Source organism: Dipodomys ordii, unplaced genomic scaffold (assembly GCF_000151885.1).
Source record: "Dipodomys ordii isolate 6190 unplaced genomic scaffold, Dord_2.0 Scaffold7, whole genome shotgun sequence".
Classification (NCBI taxonomy): domain Eukaryota; kingdom Metazoa; phylum Chordata; class Mammalia; order Rodentia; family Heteromyidae; genus Dipodomys; species Dipodomys ordii.
This window is the reverse complement of record NW_012267223.1, coordinates 15,974,156-15,989,297: the sequence shown is the minus strand read 5'-3', so window position 1 is coordinate 15,989,297 and position 15,142 is coordinate 15,974,156. Positions and strand designations below refer to the sequence as shown.

The 15,142-nt window shown below is 38.6% G+C and overlaps 1 protein-coding gene across 1 annotated transcript in view; it reads right to left on the bottom strand.

The window, feature by feature from the left end:
- Nucleotides 1-11,506, bottom strand: part of Ca10 (carbonic anhydrase X) — a 359,930-nt gene extending 348,424 nt beyond the window's left edge. Inside the window, exon 1 of the mRNA XM_013037785.1 lies at nucleotides 11,419-11,506. The gene's annotated coding sequence lies outside the window, so the exon portion shown is untranslated. The remainder of the gene's footprint in view (nucleotides 1-11,418) is intronic.
- Nucleotides 11,507-15,142: the final 3,636 nt, after the last annotated feature.

The following is a 15,142-nucleotide window of genomic DNA, read 5'->3' as shown; positions in this document are numbered from 1 at the left end:
ATTACTAATAATAATATAAATTAATAATAAAATTCTGAAGAAATATATTTTGAAATGAGAATCCTATTGCCAGACAAACACCACTCAAGTGTAGGACAAAAGAAAGACTCTTCATTGGATATTTGAAACCCCAGAAGATTAAATGTCCCTATGCCTTTGCTGTAAAACAACAATCAAAAGCAATAATAAATATGGAATTTAGAAAAATCATAAAGTGGATTTAAGAATGTATAGCAGTATTTAAGAAAACAGAAATGACCTGGAAAACAAAACAAAAACAAAAAAGCAGTGTGATGCCTGAGTTATATACACACAAAAAAATCAAAATGCAATTGGAACAGAATGTTAGAGAACTCTAAGAAGAATACCTTTGAGAAAAAGTAGCTGGCAGAACACAAAACAAATGATTAGGAATCACAAATGTGACTATTTTGTGATAATGATATATTACAATGTGGTATACTTATACAACACTACTGCTATGCTTTCATTTTGAGATAAAGGTGTATTTCTCCTGATTATCCAAAGGATATCCCTACAACACAAGATAAAAAAATGAAAGAAAGTTATAGTCTAGCTATAAAATACTTTAAAATGGGGCATGAAGTTGGGCAATTGATGCAGTGTCAGATTTTGCTGAGGGGGGAGGAGGGGGGAGACTAATTGATGGAGTAAGGCAGACATCCTCAAATGAAGCAGAATGGGTTTATCATTGATCTCGGCTACATCCTATGCAGTTCAGGTGCTCCCATGGGAGAGAGAGCTGTCCAACAGTTTGGAACATGAGGATGTAATAGAAAAGATGCTGCAACGATTCCTGGAGACTAGTTCACTTCAAGCAGGTGATCCTGGAGGTTGTGAGAAAGACTGAGATGCCAAAGGAAAACCCGTTGGAATCCCATCTTTTAGGAGGTGAGATAAGGAAGAGGAGGCACAGAAAACTTCGAAGGAGTCCTCAAATCTAGCTACTATAGACCTGGAAAATTACAAACAACAAGAAAAATGTCCAACATCAGAAGCATGGATGATTGCAGCTACAACTGAAAAGGCGCCAAAGATTTAGCAGTTGGCAGGAACTGGAAACTAGCAGTTTGGAGACAGGCAGTAATTTGGAGTGGGAATGCAAAGATGCATGGGGCCACCATGGGGCCATTGTGAGAGGCCTAGAGTGTGTTGTTGGGGAGAAAGGAACCCCCAAATCAAAGCATTATTGTCTGCTATGACCCTGGAACCCACTCTAGGTTGGTGAAAGCAAGTTGATTCACTCATCTTGTCAAATATCAAAAGTTAAGAGAATCTGGTACTGGATACTTGGTGCATGAAAGCTATTGTTGTGTAGTTAGTCTTTTTTGAGGATGTCAAAGAATGTTTCATTTGATTGCAGAGTTCACAGGCACTTCCCTGTCATGCTTTTACAGGTATCAGAAGTCAGATCCCTGGTTGTGGGGGGAGGGCTATCGGTTTGGTGTCTTTGATTATCTTCTACCTGACAAAAAAGGAAAAAAACCTGAGATGCAAGCATCCTGCTGTGTATTCTGTAAACAATCCCATTGTCACACAACAACTCAATGAACACTATTTACCATTGCAACAGCAAGCTGCTTTTCAATAAAGCTGTGCCTGTGGCTTGTGAAAACAACCAAAGCATGTCTTTCAAATCAGCTTTGCAGGGTGAGGGAGAGGAGAGTGTGGGTTTTCTTCTAGCTGGAAGCCAGAGGGTAATGAGGCCACACCACGGATGTTAACCCGTTTAGCTTCATGGCCAGAGGGCAGCTATGGCTCTGCTCTTGTGTTGCTCAACCCTTGAACAGACTGAGGTGCTGGAGAGTTGCTGAGCCTAAGGCTGAATATAATGTCACACTGAAAATACTTGACCTCAGGCCAGATATTCTTTCACTATCCTCTTTCTAAATAATGAAATTATATTGTTGACGGTATCACAAATAATCATTGTTTTTCCTGCTCTCTAGTTAGTTTTAGGGAACATACTAACAGTTTAAAAGAAATGTAAATGTTTTAGGTGTTCAGAATCGATATAATATGTACTGTGTGAGCTAAAATGGGCACCTACCCAACAAAATTATACCTTGCAAGTTAACATTCTGCTCCAAGTGTTTAAAAATTTCTGGACAAATAAAAACTGCAAGTTGTCACAAAGGGACATCATAGCTTTGAAGTGATACAAGTTCTATCATCATCATCATCATCATCATGTAAAGGTGATGTACCAAGGGCTTGCAGTTTCACAAGTCAGAGAAAGCATACATTCATTTGGGGACAACATTACCCTTTCCCTCATTCTCTCCTAGTTCTCCCACTCCTGTCCCCACCCCATGTTATATAGTTCATTTTTCATCATAATGTCGAGTATCACTGCTGCATTGTTTAGCCTCTCGAGTTCTCTTTCTCTGTGTTTAGAATCATGGTGCTCTTTCTGTGTGTTTTAAATCAGATAGCTTAAACTCAGGAGTCTAGAGGACTGATTGTAAGCATGGAGGTAAGAATAAACTTACAGTTAACCACCAAACTCGATCTCTTGGGAATGTGCTCTTAGAGCAAACATCTGTGACAGAGTCCCTCTGGGCTGCAAGTGTACTGAATAGATGAAGGCCCTTCCAATTAACTTCTGTGCAGGATACAGTCCTCAGGAAAGCATATGTAATATACATATGTATGAATTTATATCTATATATATGTGATATAAATGTTACTCATTCATCAGGAAGAATATTGTACCATTTGCAGAAAAATGGATGGACCTGGAATAAATTATGTTAAGTAAAGCAAGCCAGGATCAGAGAAACAAAGAATGTATGTTTTCTCTCACATGCAGAAATTAAAACTATAAACATATATAGAAATATGTACAGGGTCATATGCATATATATGTATATAGGTGTACTGAATGAATTGTGGTATATGCATGGAAGAATTCCAATGTATAACTCCTCTAAACAACTTTATACTTGAACAGAAAGAATACCAGAAAGCTGAAACCTGTTTTGTCAGAGGAGTAGGAGTGGGAGTGAAGGAAGGTAGAAGGGATGAATGGCAGATGAATGGAGAGAGAAGTATAATATTCAATGTATACATGTAAAAATGGAGCCGGGTAATGAGGTAATCATTGGGGTGACAGAGAGTTGTGAATGATGGGAGGGTGACAGCGATCAAGATTCACTGTACTCCTCAACTGATACGTTGAATTAAAACCCCTTTGCTTAACTACTTACTTAAAGATTAAAAAATAAATGAAACACAATAAAAACGTGTTGACTTGAAGCTTAAACATATTATTTAAACTCAACATGACCTGTAACAAGTGTTTAGGGCTTTGACCAACAAGAACAACAACAACATAACTTTTGGAGAGTAGGAGTGTTTATCATCAGTCATTTTAGAATTTCCAGGATATGGAACTAATGAGAAAAAAGGGGGATCAACATTGTGGTGGGTTTCCTTATTTCTCTTGAATTCTCTAGAGACTATGTAACATTTCATTGCTTCTGTCCAGTGCAGACTGCTTGCATTGTGTCTTCTTGAGCCCATCTGCTTGGATGGATGCTGAAGCTCCAATATCCCCAGTGGGTGACAGAGAGAGCCACCTCTGTGATTGATTAGGGATTGATGTGTTATTCCAGAAAAGCCAAGTTTCTCTGAGGGTAGGTACAAAAGCCATCCTACAGATGACTGTAGCCTGATCTGAATCAACCTCTGTCTGTGCTAAACTGTGTGTGCAGGTGTATGTATAATTGTACTAAAGTCGAGTCTTTGTTGACATTGTGCTATATTGTTTACAGGTAGTCAAAAAGCTAACAGTTTCTCCCTGGTTGGGAAAGATGTACTGGGAACCCCAAGGTAACACAGAGCGGCTCCCTCCCTTCCTTGCAAACTTAATCTCATGAAAAATTATAGAAACAACAACAGTAAAACTGTTGTGTCCTTGTATACTCTTTCTCTCCCTCTCTCTTTCTCTTTTGCTAGTACTGAGGATTGAAGTCATAGCCTTTCACCCTTGCTTTTCCTTCCTGTTGTTTTTATGCAAGGCTAGTACTCTACCACCTGTGCCAAGCCTTCTCTTCTACTTTCGACTGGTTCATTAGAGATAAGTCATAGGGACTTTTCTGTCTGGGCTGATTTTGTACTTTAACACTTAGATTTCAGCCTCCTGAGTAGCTAGGATTATAGACCTGGGTCACTATTGCCCAGCAAAAGGTGTAGCCTAGAAGCGGGTTTCAAACTCATGTTCCTCCTGACTCATCCTCCTCATTGATGCACCAGCATGCATCGTGGAGGTTTTATATCTTTTCAAAGTTTGTAATTATGCCCCAAAATATGAAACCTGGATCTTACAGTCTTCATCTTACAAACAAGTAAGGGGAGGTTCCGAGATGTTAAGGTGATTTCCAAAGTTAGTGCTGGATGGGGTGCATTCAGCATGATTGTAGAGTTCAGGGCACTTTCTATTATTGTGCAGTGAAGGGTGATAGGAATAGGGACTGTCATAATGACATGATAAATAGAAGAGCTTACACCTTTCAAGAAGTTTACCTTCTGTGAATGAGTAGTACTTCAGATACCATTATGTTTAATCTACTGGCAAAGCTCTTTTCTGTCTTTTCTACCTGGCAGATGCCTTCACATCTTTTAAGTCCTATCTCAAGAGAAATGTTTACCTGAGAAACCTTCTCAAAAGTAGCTGCTTTCTCTTTTGTGTATCTGATAGATCTCACCACATCTGCCTCTCATAGCTTACCAGGCTAAATTATACCCTCTGATTTGCATAAATGTTTCTGAATGCAAAAGTGAACTCTACGAGCAGAAGTTTATTTCTATTTGTATTTCCAGGGTCAAGTGAGGTGTCTGACACATATCACATTCAGAGTAAGTTCTGAATAGTATTCATTCAATTTCTAAGTTAAAGAGAAACTACCAAAAGTATTTGGAATTAGGGGTGAGTCACTGTAACTTCATCCTCCCACATGGAGAATTCTTATTTCCTCTGAGTGGTGAAAGATCAGAAAAAGAGAGAGAGATACTTACATCCCTGACTCCACTTTCAAACACCAACACCGAAAACATAAAATTATCCTGCGAATGAAATCAATATTCTATTTCTTAAAGCTGCTAATGTATTGCAAACCAATCTTAGATCACATTAGTGAACTCTCAGAGAATATTGGAATGTAAATGGATTTTGGAAAAATGGTGGAGTTCAATGGCCTGGTTTTTATTTGTGAGGAAATCAGGATTCTGGGAAACCAAGTGACTTGTCTAATTTTCATATTTTGTTAGTGAGAAGCCAAGCCAGTGAGCACTTGAGGACTTTACAATTCACCTTGCTGATTTCATGATCCAAAGGAGGAACAAGACTGATAAAACAATAAAAGAAGTGGATAGAATATTTGTGTGCATACCATCTAACTGCATGATCAAGAAAATACTGTGGTTTAACAAGGACTCAGTTCTTGTATATACTGACCTATTATACAGAGAGAATTATTTCCTTAACTAGACGATATGCCACAGGACTTTTAAAAATGTCAAGTGCTATACTGAAAAGAAATTAAAACAAAATTCTACCCCCAAAGAGAAAGGTTAACATATGCTTAAAAATTATTTTCAAGTAAGTGTGTAAAGAGATTTCAATTTAACATGTCCATTTATGTGCACACTGCCTCTTGATTAGTGTCAGAAACTGGTGACACAAAGTTAGGTATCAAGATGGATTTTTGGAGCTAAAAAGATAATCTATCAACACATATAGCCTGTGTTCTAAATCTGTCCCACTATTTACCTGTGCTCCACCACGGATAAATCCCAGTAGGGGAAGTTTCAAAGAAGAGAGGCATTTTCTTACTAGTCTCAAAGAAGGAAATAGCCACATTGGTGCACTGTATTCAGTTCATATGGATAATCTAGAAGGAATGGCTGAAACTAGAAAGGACTGGAATTCAGATAAGGACTCATATGAACTTAGCTCCAGATGAACATGATGCTACCAGACTGACACTTTTCTCAGCCTATGAGAGTCCTCAGAGGGGATACAAGTAAGCCAGGTTCAGAGTTTGGACCTAAGAAAACCATTAGATAATGAATATGCGTCATTAGAATCAACTAAGTAAGTGGTTACTGTTATGCAGCAATAGGGAACCATTATAAGCGCATTTATCCTGTGGAGGAATCAGGGGGCATTTGTGATCCCAAGGACGTCATCCTAAGTCCACAAGAATCCCTACCATTCCACCATTTTTCCTTTCAATAGAACTGTTTGAAAGAGAAGAGCTCTTATATGCATTACCAATGAAGCACTTTTAAACAAAGTAAGTCATTTAGAAAAGCACAGTTCATTAGGTACTAGTGTGAAACCATAGGTGGTTGAGTATAATTACCTATCCGTCCAATATGCTTAAGATTAAAAAAAAACACCTAAGGATGGGATGGGAAATAGTATATTGGGAGAATTTACTAGCCTAAGTGAACCATTTCTAGTTTTTAAAGAAATCATTAGAGGATGCTGTGGTGAACCAAGGCAGCCTCTTAATTCCAGTCCTTATCACAGATGGCAATTGCAAGCACCTTTATTAATCATTTTGATGGCTGAGGATTCACTTTGTGAGACTTTGGTGATTCATTGAGATCCATTGAACAGTACTTGCTTATAACTGCCTACTGAATATTCCCAATATTGCTGTTCAATACTAAATGAGGATCTCCAGATGTCCCAAGAGCTGGGCCCTAACTACTTCCTTCCTTGAACCACCTGCCCTCTACCACTTTCTATTCTGGTCACAGAGATCTTCTTTTTCTATTTCTTGCATATGTCATGCCCATGTTTGTCTCTGAGCTATGATTCGCTCATTTTTCTACTTGGAACGATTCTATTTATCTATTCTATTTATCTATTGGTAGTGTACCTTCTAACCTTCAAACTTAGCTTCCTATGGTTTCACCTTCTGGATCTCCAGATTATTTCTGCTGGAACTCAAAACCAAGTACCCTCTTTCTGTAGATTGCACTGCAACTTGTGCAGCTGTGTTTTTTATCATTATAGTTATTGTATCTATTACTTCAAGTGCTGAGTGACAGCTGTCTCCAGAGTCAGAACTTTCTTTCTGTCATTTTCTTTCTTAATCAATATATATATATATATATATATATATATATATATTTCCTGTCTCTCTGAACTATGTCAATTTAGCCAACATTGAGTCCATGCAGCATGCAAGGCCTGAGCTACCTCCTCAAGAGTCAGAGGGAAAGGAAGGAAGTCTCTCTATCCCTAAAAGCTGTATCTTTCCCAGAGTCCTCATTATTCCTGTCTTAACTCACACCACTGTCTTTGCACACATGAACAGTACAATGGTTCCAGTCCCTGCAGACCCTCCTCAGTACCTTTAAGGTAGAAGCTACCATCAAGTCCTTATTCATATGCCCTTGGCCTTAACTCTGAGCAATTCTTGCTACCATAAGCCATGCCCTTCCAGGCCTTTTCCTATCTTGCTGCTTTTTTCTAAAATACTACTTCATCTGTTTCTGCAAGAACAGGAGTGAGCAAGGACTGGTGATTATTTTAACTGACTCTTTCACTAGATAGTAGGCTCCCAGAAGTTAGAGGTCATTTCATTTTGCAAAACCAGTGTCTTTTCCAACACTCAATTTCCTACTCTTTTGGATAAGCAGAATGCCAATACACAATATTTATTGTAAGTTTTCCTAAAATGTGTTAAATGTATGTCTATATTTATGTTAAATTATAAATGTGTCATATATATGGTATATATATTTAGTATGCATACAATTTGTTAGTTCTATAGATACTCTTTAACTGTTACTGAATAGACTTGATACTAATCCTTCAGCAACATGATTATAAAACCAATATTCTTAGTTTTATTGTCATCATTTAGAAGTTTGTCATCCTTGCCTGGACAATTAAAAAGTAGAAAACACTTCATTGATTTTTCTGCCTCTGTTACTCTCTATGGAATACCACGGTGAGCTTACTTCCCTTTCTCAAACATCCAGTTGATGGTGTTTTTCCCAAGTTTAGAATGTCTTTCTCTATTTTTTTTTAAAAAAGAGATGGTGTTTAAACTCCTGAATACTGAATACAAAAGTTTTCATAATCTGGCCTCTACCATCCTTACTCACCTGCTAGTATGTCATATTCCACCTTACGCTCTGCCCTAAAGGCAGGCATGAGTACTCATCATCCCCAGAGACACTGTGCGTGTGTTCACTCTTCTTTGCCTGTGCTGTCTTATATTCCTCTCCTCCTTCTCCTTCTGCACGTTGAGTAGTCAGTCAGCTCTAACTTCCTTTCCTCCTTCAGCCTTGAATTCTGAATAATTCTTTGGATTGAAAGTGGCAAAAAACCTGACATGAAGTAGTTCAAACAATAAGTCTATAATTCCACTGAATAACATCAGAGGTGAGGCACTTCTATGGTGAATGCAACTCTCAAGTGGGCTCTCACTGACATAGGTTCTTTTTAAACTTTCCACTCTGTCATCTTTAGTGTGCCTTTTGTCCTTAGGGTTTTCATCACACTTCCTTTTGTAATATGCTGTACATAGAACTGCTCATCATGTGCTCATGTCTGTATTAGTGTCTTAGTTCTTTAGAGAAATAAAATCAATGGAATGGATGGGAAAAGGAGACAAGAAGAGAGGGAGAGAGGAAGAAAGGCAGAAAGAGATATCTGAGAAATGGATTCACCTGATTTTGGAGACTGACTTATTTAAATGGTACTTCCATCTAAAAAAAATAACCTTCATATCAGCATCCATATATTTGATCAAATATGTAGGTAATAGGGTCTAACGAATACAAATGAAACTAGCTAGTCCAATGCCTCAAACAATCACTGACAAGAAAATAAAGGAAATAATCAAGGCTGGTACAGATATTAGCCAAGAGTGATGTTATGGGTCCCGGAAGTGGTCCCTTCCTGAATACACAGCTTTGTTGTGAATGAACAAACAAAATGTGGGTGGCACCTGCAATACAGACATGGTTGTCGGAGCTTTATATTTGAGCAGGTAAACAAATCACCTGTTAAACATCAACTAGTGAGTCAGTATCATGATTTTTTATGTGTTTGAACCACCGTAAGCCTAGGTTATGGGTCAATGAGAATTCACCTTGAGTAGACAAGTTACCTTTTTGTTAACTTCAAACATGGTGTTCTGCTACACAGGTACTCCATAAATGCCATTAGAATGACCCAGGTGGGATATTCTGGTGCCAGATTAACATTTTCTTTGCCATTGATATAGAACTCACATGTTTCTATCCACTATAAGTTTGGTTGAAGTCATTGATTCACAACTGTTACACCATCTGGGCCTCAGTTTAAGGAAAAGTTAAAGCCATAAATAAACATCCAAAGGAAAGATGCTATGGATAGAACCCATTCCTGTGGTTGTCTTGGAAGCAACAAGCAACTCAAAATAGGCCCTTGAACATATGTAAGGAAAAAAATATGACAACATTAAACAAAGTGGGCTAGAAAAGAGAAATCTTGCAGTGACCATCACTGCTATCCACAGTCTTTCCAAGTATCACAGAGGATATTCCTGTAGGGGGAGAAATAATTTCAGAAGAGTTACTGTATCCCAGAGGGAATGCCCTTTGCTGCTCAGATTTGACAGTCACAAGGACAAGAACATGACTATAACTGTAATTTCTGGTACATCTTGAACAGGAACAAGCAAATTCATTAGAAAAAATGTACAAACTATCTATTAGAATAGGATCGCTCCTGGTGTTGGAGATGACAAAGGGGTGAGCATAATCAAAGTACATTGTATGCATATATCAACATGCCAAAGTGTTTAGACAATTGATGGCAATCAAATGTGGAAAGAAAAGAAAAGGAGAGAAAATAAAGGAAAAGAATGGCTCCATTCAGAAGTTCAAATGTCAGAGTGGCAAGCTGTGTAATGGAGCATGTGGAAATGATTTGCATATACTAGAAAACCTATGTGGGAATGTAAGAATGAAATCTCCCCTGTATAATGAATGCAAACCAGTTAAAAATAAATATCAAATGCCAGTTATTGACATAATTTTATATGAAAATAGCTTGTGTGAGTTATATTGTGATGACTTTTATTCATTTGAAATCTGGCCGTTTCTGGATGAATTAATCAAGTCCAATACACTGGGTACACTGGGCTGAAGAATAGATGTGCCATAGTAAATTTATCAAGTGAATGATGTCAGACTCTGAGGCTAGCTGGAAGCCATCTGGCTGTCTCCTGAGTCACGTACTCCCCCACTCCCCACCATGCTTGGCTTCTTCCTACTGGAATGTCCCAAGAATAGCTCTGATTGCCCCCATAATACAAAAGAGACAAGACAAGTTTGGTAACCTTCGTATCTTATCGCAGTTCATGTAAGTGAATGCCATAAAAGAACAAGCAAGAAAGACAAAGAAGACATGGCACGTGGGAACCGCATACAGAAACATCAACTAAAACTTCTAGTTCTCCATGCTCTGTCTGAGTGGGGACCACACACTTACCCCTCTTGAGATCTTTCTGACTCTCTCACATCTAAGTAGTTCAAAGTACTTTTGAAATACTTTAACCTACCTTCCCCCATCTTTCCTCTCCTACTCTTGCTTTTCCCCTTGCCTCTCTCAGTTCTGTAGTGGCAGGAGGATGAGAACCATATATGCAAACAATAGATGTAGGAGAAGACAAACTATGTCCACTCGCTTCTAAAGTCACGGTAGGTCTTAGGCTCCTGTCTAGCTTTGGTCCTCTGTTCGCAGTCGGACATTATCCATTTCACTGGTTATTTCTTCTTTGTGTTTGGCTCAGTGTGTTGAGCTCTGACTATGGATGCTACTGACATGGCGTTGGTGACAATATATATCCCAGCAAGCTTCGTTGCCATGGTTAGTCTTTTCATGTGTCTGCATTTCATTAATGCTAAGAAATGGTCCTTCCTGACCTAACCAAATGAGGGCATGCAGGGCTTCAGCCTTCAGTCCTCCATTTCCCTCTTCCTAATATATGGGAGGACCTTGGATTATGGGCTCAGAGGGAAATAAAAACCTATCCTGGTTAAGTTATAATGCCCTTAATAAATGTGCTCTTATTGGAGTATTCCTCCAACACATAAATTAGACTGTCTTGCTTTTCAGAATGCATTTCACACCCTTTTACCAGATGTAAATTTCTATATGAACACTAGTTTTCATTCACATACTGCTTTTTGATTTCAAAATTATTGCCTAAATTTTTACAGATTATATGGGTGCCCTAGTGTGATAATTCAATGCATGTGTATAATAGGTAATGGTCAAAAAAATAGTTGGCATTTCCACCACCTTTACAAAAGTTTAAGGACAAAATTCATCTGTTAAAAACACCAAAATAAAATAAGTAAGAATAAGTGTGTGCTTACCTGGAACAAAGCTCCCCTGGACCACCTCCTTGTATGCCCACCAGCCTTCATGGATTTTTGGTGAATTCTGTTGAGCTACAAGAAAAGCAAAAGACAAGAGAAACTAAAGATGACAGTATAGAAGACTATGTCCTGCTATCCAAGCAAAAGAACGAACAGCCACAAAATAACCTTTATCCCCAAACCACACTCTAGTTAAGACTCTTTTCCTTTCTCTTTTTAAAAAATAGATCACTGGTATGTAAATATATTGACATAGGTTTTTTTTGTTTAATTTGAAAGGATATAGATACTTGGATAAAAATGAAAAAGATAGGGATCATGTCTTTACGTCCTCCACTATTTATGTTTCTCCACATGTTCTCTGTATAGGTGTACCCTACACACATACATTCAAATTGGGCTTGAAGAGAAGGGGCAGTGGGATCCAGCAGCTTAGTCAGGTTCCTGGATAAGCACAGAACCTTTGTGTTTGGATAGGAGAGGAATTTGTTGGAGAGGTTTGACCAGAGGTTGAAGGATGCAACCCGTTAATGTTCTGCAGGTACTAGGAAAATGAAAAAAAAAATATCCATGGTGAGAGGTTTTGGGGGAAAAGGTAGAGGACTCAGAGTATCAGGAAATACTAGAAGAACCTGTGACATCATAGTGACATACTTCAGAAGAATACTGGATTTATGACAGTTAACAGATGAATTAGAAAAATTCATTACACTTGCCTCTATATGCCAAAGTCTAGAGGATACCAAATGTGCTCATTCCTTTATGAATTAAAATATATTCTTTGTTTTAGTTCTCAGTTGGGGAAAATAAGGTAGATTAAACCATATTTGCAACCTGGCTTATATACATAGCAATGAAGCTCTCATTTTATTTTTTAGTTATCCTGTTCAAAATTATAACCACAAGACTCAACATTCTAGGCTAGAGAGAATATGTATAAGATATTGGTTTTAGCCAGGCACCAGTGGCTCACACTTGTAATCCTAGCTACTCTGGAGGCTGAGATCTGAGGATCACAGTTCAAAGACAGCCTGGGCAGCAAAGTCTGTGAGACTCTTATCTCCAATTAGCCATGAGAAAACCAGAAGTGGGGCTGTGGCTCAAGTGGTAAAGTGTTCACTTTGAGCTGAAGAGTTGAGGGACAACACCCAGGCCCAGAGTTCAAGCCCCACGACCAGCCAAAAAAAAAAGATATTGGTTTTGAAGCGAGGCTTTGTGTATAAAGAGGATTTGATAAATTCTCTTAGCTTGCAAGTGAACTTGCAACAAGTGTCTCCCCAGAGCATTGTTAAGATACCTTATTCTACCTATGACACAACTCTCTGCACTTCAAACTCTGTAGTTGAAGAGGAATTTATAGCATAGGATAAATAAAAGAGATATCCAGACCAGGAACTGACAGAGGGGCTAAGGAACTTCATGAACAAATAGAAGAGGAACAAAGAAACAACTTTTGTTTATGAGACAGGATCTTTTTGTGTAGCCCGGGCTGGCATCAGATGCTCTATCCTCCTTCTTCTTCTTCTCAATGCTGGAATTATGTGTGTGCACCACACATATGGGAAGAACCTATTGAAGACCCTGGAAAGCTATTATCTTCTAGGTTGCCAAGGATAAATCTAAGGAGTGAAGGCAGGGCGGACAAGGAGATCTGAAGTCAGTCAAGTGATTTTTAGGTCTGATGAGGCCAAGAAACCAGATTAAAAAAAATATGTTTCCTGTATAATTGTTCACTGAAAATAAAAACACTGACTGGTAACTTAAAATACTTAACTCCAAAAAGAATATCAATGTAATGAATAAAATATTTCAATATAAAGAAGAATGCCAGGAACACAATTTATAATAAAATCAATATATATTTTAACATGTAATTCATTGGAATGACATAGCAGAAGAAAAAAATGAGGAACTTAGATGCTGGACTGAAACCTAATAAACTAATACCACTGCACTGTAGTGGAGATTTCAAAATCCATGAATGGTGTGATTTTTTTTCAAAATAGTGAGAAGCACTTGAAAAAGTTTAGAACAAAATAAAATGCCACTATCTCTTAATTTACACAGTTTTTGCTTGCTCAAGAAGAGAGCATGTTAAAAGTTTGTACGAGATGCTTTGTGTTAACATGCAAAATGGAGTTTGCAGATTCAGACAAATAAAACATTTTCTTCAGGTACTCGAATGTCTTCTGGGACATAAGACAATTTATCATTGTTTGGGACTAAGATGTTGTAGAGCATACAGTATCTATACCTTCTTTGGTTGTAGCTATTGCAACTTCTTTCAGTTGAAATATACTCAGGAGACTTCATTAATTTCCCAAATATTTCCACAGGACCGAGAAATCCCTGTTCACTATCATTAGCTTCTGGTGTTATTGACAGCATTGTTTATATCTTCTAATTGAATTAGAGAAAAATAATACATTCAACACTAAGCAGATGGTCTTTTGTCTAAACAAGCAAATGATTTCATCTGTTTATCTATCTTTTTTTCTATATCTATCTTACATTCTTTTTTCTATACATATCTGCTTATTTATCTAAATTATCCAGATACAGAAATTGTGTTGTGTTGAGTATATCTGCTATTCCATTATGTTGTCCAGTCATATGTTCTGTCTGTCTTGCGTGCACTTGAGCATGTGAACACACACACACACACACACACACACACACACACACATGCATGCACATATATTCCTGTAAAGAATATTTGATTGAAGTATCAGTTTAAAAACATCATTGAAAAGAAGAAGAAAACCTGGCAGGTGGTGGTTCACACCTGTAATCCTAGCTACTCAGGATTCTGAGATCTGAGGATTGGGGTTCAAAGCCAGCCAGGGCAAGAGTCTGTGAGATTTTTATCTCCAATTAACTACCAAAAAGCCAGAGGTAAAGCAATGGCTCAGGTGTAGAATGCTATCCTTGAGCCAACAATCAAACAAACAAACCAGGGAGAGGGCCCAGGCCCTGAGTTCAACCCCAAGACCAGGAGAGTATGGAAGAAGATGGTGAAAGAGAAGCTAGGGGGCTAAACAAGCTCTCTTGTAGAAACCAATTTTAGTGTTCCAGTGAAAAGTCCAAGGCTAGAGAGTCACACCAAGTGTGCCATCATAACACAGAGAGTTTGGCCAGAGAGGAAAAATTCAGGTAGCTTGGTTAAGGAGACAGATTTGAGCACTTCTTGGTGTCCGCAGCAGTGGCAGCGGCTGCTGTCATGGCCACCATATAACAGAGAGAGCCTGGGACAAAGGCACCAGAGGAAGCGTGCAAGGGGATTCTACTCACTTCCAGCAAGAACTGACAAGGAGTGGAAATCTTTATCCTGCTGACCACAGACAGCAGCAGACTGTGGATGGCCCAGAAACCAAGGGAAAGGTGTGAGTACCACACAAGAAATCCTCACTCCTTTTCATGGAGCAGCAGTGGGAAGGTAGCCCCTCCCCCACCACAGGAGAAGAATTCCATGTTTGATCCTGACAAAGACCCTGCCAGAGCAGCTAGCCTGTAACTCAGGCCTTAGAAAAAGACAATAGGAGCTCCACTCCAGGGGAAAGTTGCCCTTCTCAGGCTGAGGAAGCTACGCCCACGGAACAGTGACTTTCTTCATTGGGCAAATAGAGCCAAAGGCTGCCCCATCCCACTGTAGCACAGGCAGCAGACCCATCTGCAGGAGGGGTAAAAGAAAAACAATTGGAATCTCAGTAAACATAAATCT